Source organism: Triticum dicoccoides, chromosome 4B, assembly GCF_002162155.2.
Source record: "Triticum dicoccoides isolate Atlit2015 ecotype Zavitan chromosome 4B, WEW_v2.0, whole genome shotgun sequence".
In the NCBI taxonomy this organism is placed as follows: Eukaryota; Viridiplantae; Streptophyta; class Magnoliopsida; order Poales; family Poaceae; genus Triticum; species Triticum dicoccoides.
Genome location: NC_041387.1, coordinates 431,360,782 through 431,370,674, shown reverse-complemented (window position 1 = coordinate 431,370,674; position 9,893 = coordinate 431,360,782).

Genomic DNA, 9,893 nt, shown 5'->3' with positions numbered 1-9,893 from the left:
AGCGGCGGCGCGGGGCAGCGGCGACGACACGGGCGATGCGGTGGCGGTGCGGCGGCTTGCGACAGCGGTGGCGGCGAGTGGCGGCGCGGCTTGATGAGGGGAGAGAAGGGGCGGGGCGGCGGTATTGAAGGAGGGGGTGGACGGCTTGGGGAGGGGGTCGCGGCCGGCAGCAGAGTCCGGCGGCGGCACGGGGAAGGAGGCAGTGGCGCCGCTTGGCTGGGCTAGCCCAGGAGATTTTTTTTAAATAATTTTGCCCGAATAGTAATATCCAAATAAAATTATAAAAATTTCACAAACAATTTTCACCGTGCGAACCTAATATTTAGGAAAAGATGAACACTTTTCTAGACTAAAATGCAATTTTTTTAAAAAAATGCAATTTTCCCCTAATTTACTCGAATAAAAACTCAAATAAAATGCAAATAAAAATATATTTTTATTTAAAACTACACTCCCAATATTTCCTCTATTTTGAAAAAGTAATATTATCTTCTCTCATTATTTTATTTTGAAATGTTTTGAAAAATAATTTCAAATAAAAATCACTTCGATCCAGTTACCAATTTTTGAAAATTCGAAAGTGAAATTTTATGAAACCTCCAACTCTCTCAATTGGTCCTTGAGTTGCTTAAGGTCTTTAGGACCAAAGTTTTCAAATAAAATCAATTAAAAATGCAAAGAGCATGGATGCATATGATGACCTAATGATTAACATCAAATTGAAAATTGGGATGTTACAGTATCCTCCTTTGAATGCTTCAAGTGACTTGACTTGGCACATGTTCATGCATGTAGTTGAAATCAAAAACAACATAGCCTCCATGATATTTATGTTCATGGTGATTTATATCCTACTCATGCTTGCACTCAATGTTGGTTAACCTCAATGCATGTGTATGAATGTTGTCGCTCTCTAGTTGGTCGCTCCTCAATCTATTTGCTAGCCTTCACTTGTACTAAGCGGGAATACTGTTTATGCATCTACTTCCTTGAACCCAAAGTTGTTCCATATGAGTCCACCATACATACCTATATGCGGTATTTACCTGTCGTTCCAAGTAAATTTGCATGTGCCAAACTCTAAACCTTCAAATAATAATCTATTTTTATGCCCATATCGCTCATGTAGCGACTGGGGGCTGTCAGTATCTTTCGTGCTAGGTGGGTTATTCTCATGATGAGTGTTTATTCACTTGTCATTCACGAGAAAGTGGCTGGTAATCGGGATGCCAGTTCCATGCTCAAAATCAAGTCAAAATATAATAATGAAACAAAACTCCCCTGGGACTGTTTTTGGTATGGACGGTACCCGTGGATTCGGCTAGCCGTGGAGTGTGATTGTTGGTGGAGGGGGGAGTAAAAACTTTACCATTTTGTTTGGGAACCGCCTATAATGTGTCTAGCATGGAATATAGTAAGATCTCTTGGTTGTTATGTTGACAATGAAAGCATACCGCTCAAAATTATATTCATCTCTATTTTAAAAGCTTCGGGCTCTAGCACCTCTGCAAATCCCTGCTGCCCTCTACGAAGGGCCTATCTATTTACTTTTATTGTTGAGTCATCATCCTCTTATTAAAAGCACCAGCTGGAGAGCACTACTATCATTTATATGCTTTGTTTTTAATTGATGTTGAGTATGAGTGTGACTGGATCTCTTTTGCCATGAATTATAATGTCTAGTCAGTCCTTGATCTTCAAGGGTGCTCTGCATTTATGTTTTGCGGTCTCAGAAAGGCTAGAGAGATACCATATTATGTCATATTATATCATGATTGTTTTGAAAAGTGTTGTCATCCGAGATCTATTATTATTACTCGCTAGTTTGTTATGCCATTGATATGAGTAAATGTGAGACCTAAATGTTATTGTGAATATGGTTAGTTCATAATCTTTGCTGAAAACCTAAACACTGGCTAGACATATTTGCAACAACATGATCAAACAGAGTTTGTAAAAGTTTTTCTTTGTCACTTTTAGTTTGTCAATTGAATTGCTTGAGGACAAACAATGGGTTAAGCTTGGGGGAGTTGATACGTATCCATCGTATCTACTTTTCCAAACACTTTTGCCCTTGTTTTGCACTCTAATTTGCATGATTTGAATGGAACTAACCTGGACTGACGTTGTTTTCAGCAGAATTGCCATGGTGATATTTTTGTGCAGAAAACAAAGTTCTCGAATTGACCTAAAAATTTACGTAGAATTTTTGTGGAATATATAAAAATACTAGCGCAAGAAATTACCGGAGGAGGGCCACCAAGAGGCCACAAGCCCTAGGGCGCGCCCAGCAGGCTTGTGGGCCCCATGGATCTCCTCCGGCCCTAATTCGAACTCTATAAATACCTATTCACGGAATCAGAGAGAAGGATTCATCATGTTTTACGATACGGAGCCAGCGCCGCCTCCTGTTCTTCATCGAGAGGGCTGATCTGGAGTCTGTTTGGGGCTCCGGAGAGGGGGATTCGTCGCCATCATCATCACCAACCTTCCTCCATCACCAATTTCATGATGCTCACCGCTGTGTGTGAGTAATTCCATCGTAGGCTTGCTGGACGGTGATGGGGTGGATGATATTTATCATGTAATCAAGTTAGTTTTGTTAGGGTTTGATCCCTAGTATCCACTATGTTCTGAGATTGATGTTGCTATGACTTTGCTATGCTTAATGCCTGTCACTAGGGCCCGAGTGCCATGATTTTAGATCTAAACCTATTATGTTTTCATGAATATATTTGTGTTCTTGATCATATCTTGCAAGTTGTAGACACCTATTACGAGTTCTGATCCGCATACCCCAAGGTGACAATAACTGGGATTCTTTCCGGTGATTACCGTAGTTTGAGGAGTTCATGTATTCACTAAGTGCTAATATGCTTTGGTCCGGTTCTCTATTAAAAGGAGGCCTTAATATCCCTTAGTTTCCATTAGGACCCCGCTGCCACGGGAGGGTAGGACAAAAGATGTCATGCAAGTTCTTTTCCATAAGCATGTATGACTATATATGTAATACATTCCTACATTATATTGATGAATTGGAGCTAGTTCTATGTCACCCTAGGTTATGACTGCTACATGATGAATATCATCCAACACAATTATCACTAACGATCCAATGCCTACGATCTTTTCACATATTGATCTTTGCTAAGTTACTTTGTCGTTGCCACTGTTACAATCACTACAAAACTGCTACTGTTACTTTTGCCACCGTTACCGTTACTTCCATACTACTTTGCTATTAAAAACTTTGTTGCAGATATTAAGTCTTTTAGGTGTGGTTGAATTGACAACTCAACTACTAATACTCGTGAATATTTTTGGCTCCCCTTGTGTCGAATCAATAAATTTGGGTTGAATACTCTACCCTTGAAAACTATTGCGATCCCCTATACTTGTGGGTTATCAAAACCCGCATCACCCTGATATGTCTCCAAGGTATCTATAATTTATGGAGTATTCATGCCATTATATTATCATTCTGGGATGTTTTACAATCATTTTATAGCAACTTTATATCATTTTTTGGGACTAACCTATTGACCCAGTGCCCAGTGCCACTTGTTGTTTTTACTTGTTTTTTACATTACAAGAAATCAATATCAAACGGAGTCCAAACACCGCAAAACTTTTTGTGGATTTTTTGTGGACCAGAAGACATCCAGTGGGCCAGAGAAGCACCTGGGGGTGCCCCGAGGGGGCCACAACCCACCAGGCCGTGCCTGGGGGCCCAGGCACGCCCAGGTGGGTTGTGCCCACCTCGTTAGCCTCCCGCATCCCCTCTTTGCCCTATGAAACCCCAAATATTCCCAAAACCCTCGGGGTTAACCTAGATCAGAAGTTCCGCCGCCGTAGACCTCTGTAGCCACCGAAAACCAATCTAGATCCCGTTCTGGCACCCTGCCGGAGGGGGGAATCATCACCGACGGCCACCACGATGAGGAGGGAGTAGTCCACCCTCGGGGCTGAGGGTTTGTACGAGTAGCTATGTGTTTAATCTCTCTCTCTCGTGTTCTTGAGATGTCACGATCTTGATGTACCGCAGGCTTTGTTAATATAGTCGGATCATCTGGTGTTTCCCCCTCTCTATCTTGTTGTTAATTGAGTTTTCCCTTTGAGATTTCATTTTATCGGATTGAATACTTTTATGGATTTGAGAGCACTTGATATACGTCTTGCATATGAATACTCATGGTGACAATGGGGTATCTCGCTGATTCCCGAGGTGACATTGGGGTAATCTACGCATAGGGGTTGATGCATGTTCTTGTCTTTGTTTCTCCGGTAGAAATCTTGGGGCACTCTTTGAGGTTCTTTGTGTTGGATTGCGTATTATGAATCTGAAATTATTTGGTGTTATTTTAGTACGAAGTCTTGGATAGATTGATCGGAAAGAATAGCTTCAAGGTGGTTTCGTACCATACAAATAATTTCTTCTTATGTTCTCCGCTAGATAGGAACTTTGGAGTGATTGTTCATCACACTTTGAGGGGTGGTTATATGATCCAATTATATTAGCATTGTTGGGAGATTGCACTAGTGAAATTACGGACCCTAGGCCTCATTTTCAAGCATTGCAATACCGTTTGTGCTCCATTTTATCAATTGCTACCTTGCTTTTTTTATTGTTCCTATTACAAAAATCAATATCTCCTATCATTACTACACTTGTATCACCATCTCTACGCCGAACTAGTGCACCTATACAAATTACCATTGTATTTGGTGTGTTGGGGACACAAGAGACTTTTTATTATTTGGTTGCAGGGTTGTTTGAGAGAGACCATCTTCATCCTACACCTCCCGCGGATTGATAAACCTTAGGTCATCCACTTGAGGGAAAATTGCTACCATCCTACAAAACTCCGCGCTTGGAGGCCCAACACAAGTAGTCTACAAGAACAAGCTCCTGAAGAATTTAGCATGGATTGCAACAAGGAAATACAATCTATCAAATAGCAATTATCATAATTAAATTCCTTGAAGTCCTAAATAGTGGGTTTATTAATATCTAGGGTTTTGTTCTCTTCGATCGCACTTTTATCAATTTTAGCATCAAGATATAAAAACTCCGAATTTTTGGAATGCCTTCTAGGTAAAGGTGGATCATAATAAGTCCCATCATTATCAAGATTCATATTGCAAAATAAAGATTTAATAGGGGACACATCAATAACTTTTAGATCTCCATCTTTATTTTCATAGAAATTTGAAGAACACGCTATGAAAGCAATCTTTCTTAGCACACATCCTAGCGATTCTTTCTTTGCACTCATCAATGGAAATTCTCATGGCTTTGAGAGACTCATTGATATCATGCTTAGGAGGAATAGATCTAAGTTTTAAAGAATCAACATCAAGAGAAATTCTACCAAGGTTCCTATCCAATTCATCAACTTTAAACAATTTCTCTTCAAGCAAAGCATTGAAATTCTTTTGCCAATTCATAAATTCTTTAACACTAGTCTCAAATTCAGAGGGCATGTTATTAAAATTTCCATAAGAATTGTTGTAGGAATTACCATAATTATTAGAGGAATTGCTAGGATAAGGCCTAGGATTAAAGTTTCATCTATACGCGTTGTTACCAAAATTATTCCTACCAACAAAATTCACATCCATAGATTCATTATTATTCTCAATCAAAGTAGACAAAGGCATATCATTAGGATCAGAAGAAACACTCTTACTAGCAAATAATTTCATAAGTTCATCCATCTATCCACTCAAAACATTATTTTCTTCTATTGCATGCACTTTTTTATTAGTAGATCTTTCAGTGTGCCATTGAGAATAATTAACCATAATATTATCTAGGAGTTTAGTAGCTTCTCCAAAGTGATTTCCATAAAAGTGCCTCCCGCGGCCAAATCTAAAAGATTTCTAGAAGCAAAATTCAATCCGGCATAAATTTTTTGTATAATCATCCACAAATTCAAACCATGAGCAGGGCAATTACGTATCATTAATTTCATCCTCTCCCAAGCTTGTGCAACATGTTCATGATCAAGTTGCTTAAAATTCATAATATCGTTTCTAAGAGAGATGATCTTAGCGGGAGGAAAATACTTAGAGATAAAAGCATCTTTGCACTTATTCCAAGAATCAATACTATTTTTAGGCAAAGACGAAAACCAAGCTTTAGCACGATCTCTAAGCGAAAAGGGAAATAGCTTCAATTTAACAATATCATTGTCAACATCTTTCTTCTTTTGCATATCACACAAATCAACGAAGCTATTTAGATGAGTAGCGACATCTTCACTAGGAAGGCCGGCGAATTGATCTTTCATGACAAGATTCAACAAAGCAGCATTGATTTCACAAGATTCAGTATCGGTAAGAGGAGCAATCGGAGTGCTAATGAAATCATTATCGCTGGTATTGGTAAAGTCGCATAATTTGGTATTATCTTGAGCCATCGTGACAAACAAGCAATCCAACACACGAGCAAACAAGAAGCAAGCGAAAAAGAGGCGAACGGAAAAGAGAGGGAGAATAAAACGGCAAGGGTGAAGTGGGGGAGAGGAAAATGAGAGGCAAATGGCAAATAATGTAATGCGGGAGATAAGGGTTTGTGATGGGTACTTGGTATGTTGACTTTTGCGTAGACCTCCCCGGCAACGGCGCCAGAAATCCTTCTTGCTACCTCTTGAGCACTGCGTTGGTTTTCCCTTGAAGAGGAAAGGGTGATGCAGCAAAGTAACGTAAGTATTTCCCTCAGTTTTTGAGAACCAAGGTATCAATCCAGTAGGAGGCTACGCGCGAGTCCCTCGCACCTACACAAACAAATAAATCCTCGCAACCAACGTGATAAAGGGTTGTCAATCCCTACACAGTCACTTACGAGAGTGAGATCTGATAGATATGATAGGATAACTTTTTTGGTATTTTTATGATAAAGATGCAAAGTAAAATAAAAGCAACGGAAATAACTAAGTGTTGGAAGATTAATATGATGGAAGATAGGGGGGCCATAGGTTTCACTACTGGCTTCTCTCAAGAGCATAAGTATTTTACGGTGGGTGAACAAATTACTGTTGAGCAATTGACAGAATTGAGCATAGTTATGAGAATATCTAGGTATGATCATGTATATAGGCATCTCGTCCGAGACAAGTAGACCGACTCCTACCTGCATCTACTACAATTACTCCACACATCGACCGCTATCCAGCATGCAACTAGAGTATTAAGTTCATAAGAACAGAGTAACGCCTTAAGCAAGATGACATGATGTAGAGGGATAAAATCATGCAATATGATAAAAAAACCATCTTGTTATCCTCGATGGCAACAATACAATACGTGCCTTGCTGCCCCTACTGTCGCTGGGAAAGGACACCGCAAGATTGAACCCAAAGCTAAGCACTTCTCCCATTGCAAGAAAGATCAATCTAGTAGGCCAAACCAAACTGATAGTTCGAAGAGACTTGCAAAGATAACCAATCATACATAAAAGAATTCAGAAGATTCAAATATTGTTCATATATAAACTTGATCATAAACCCACAATTCATCAGTCTCAACAAACACACCACAAAAGAAGATTACATCGAATAGATCTCCACGAGAGAAGGGGAGAACATTGTATTGAGATCCAAAAAGAGAGAAGAAGCCATCTAGCTAATAACTATGGACCCGAAGGTCTGAGGTAAACTACTCACACTTCATCGGAGAGGCTATGGTGTTGATGTAGAAGCCCTCCTTGATCGATGCCCCTTCCGGCGGAGCTCCAAAACAGGCCCCAAGATGGGATCTCATGGGTATAGAAGGTTGCGGCAGTGGAATTAGGTTTTTGGCTCCGTATCTGATCGTTTGGGGGTACATAGGTATATATAGGAGGAAGGAGTACGTCGATGGAGCAACATGGGGCCCACGAGGGTGGAGGGCGCGCCCCCCTACCTCGTGGCTTCCTGGACGCTTCCTTGACGTAGGGTCCAAGTCTCTTGGATCATGTTCGTTCCAAAAATCACGTTCCCGAAGGTTTCTTTCCGTTTGGACTCCGTTTGATATTCTTTTTCTGCGAAACTCTAAATAGGCAAAAAAACAGCAATTCTGGGTTGGGCCTCCGGTTAATAGGTTAGTCCCAAAAATAATATAAAAGTGAATAATAAAGCCCAATAATGTCCAAAACAGAAGATAATATAGCATGGAGCAATCAAAAATTATAGATACGTTGGAGATGTATCACCTCCCGCACCCCCTCTTTGCCCTATAAAATCCCAAATATTCAAAAAACCCTTGGGGTTAACCTAGATCAGAAGTTCTGCCGTCGCAGGCCTCTGTAGCCACCGAAAACCAATCTAGACCCCGTTCCGTCACCCTGCCGGAGGGGGGAATCATCACCGGCTACCACCACGATGAGGAGGGAGTAGTCCATCCTCGGGGCTGAGGGTTTGTACTAGTAGCTATGTGTTTAATCTCTCTCTCTCTCTCTCTCTCTCTCTCTCTCTCTCGTGTTCTTGAGATGTCACGATCTTGATGTATCGCGGGCTTTGTTAATATAGTCGAATCATATGGTGTTTTCCCCTCTCTATCTTGTTGTGAATTGAGTTTTCTCTTTGAGATTTCGTTTTATCGGATTGAATACTTTTATGGACTTGAGAGCACTTGATATATGTTATTGCATATGAATACTCGTGGTGACAATGGGGTATCATATTGATTCACTTTATGTATGTTTTGGCACTCAACTCGCGGATCCCCGAGGTGACATTGGGGTAATCTACGCATAGGGGTTGATGCACGTTCTTGTCTTTGTTTCTTCGGTAGAAATCTTGGGGCACACTTTGAGGTTCTTTGTGTTGGATTGATTATTATGAATCTGAAATTATTTGGTGTTATTTTAGTACGAACTCTTGGATAGATCGATCGGAAAGAATAGCTTCGAGGTGGTTTCGTACCCTACAAATAATTTCTTCTTATGTTCTCCGCTAGATAGGAACCTTGGAGTGATTATTCATCGCACTTTGAGGGGTGGCTATATGATCCAATTATATTAGCAATGTTGGGAGATTGCACTAGTGAAATTACGGACCCTAGGCCTCATTTTCAAGCATTGCAATACCGTTTGTGCTCTGTTTTATCAATTGCTACCTTGCTGTTTTTTATTGTTCCTATTACAAAAATCAACATCTACTATCATTACTACACTTGTATCACCATCTCTTCGCCAAACTAGTGCACCTATACAAATTACCATTGTATTTGGTGTGTTGGGGACTCAAGAGACCTTTTATTATTTGGTTGCAGGGTTGTTTGAGAGAGACCATCTTCATCCTACACCTCCCACAGATTGATAAACCTTAGGTCATCCACTTGAGGGAAAATTGCTACTGTCCTACAAAACTCTGCGCTTGGAGGCCCAACACAAGTCTACAAGAACAAGTTGCATAGTAGACATCACACCCTTCTTGATACTGATGCATAAGTAGATAGTTTTGATGTAAGTCTTGTTGAGTACCTTTGTACTCATGGTTTGCTTAATTTATGTTGTTTTAAAGGAGACATTAGTCTCACTAGTGGTTTCAACGACGAGTTCGATGTTGATCGAGTAGCTTGGGAATCCAAGACAGAGGTGTGGTTCCTATGGAGGGTCTTGTAGATAGTTAGGCTTCTAGCCTTCTCTCTTTTCTAGTTGTTTGTATCCAGACAAGTTAAGCTTCTACATGTGCTTGTATGCTTGTATGACTTTAAGTGTTGGGTCATGTGACCCCTACCTATATGGATATGTTATGTATGGCTCTTCGGAGCCTCTTAAATAAATACTTTGGGTCATAGAGTTATGTTGTGATGCCATGTTGTATCTACACATATTGTGCATATTATGTGTGTGTTTGAAATGCATTGGTATGTGTGGGATTCGATACCTAGTTATCTGCTTTGGTAGC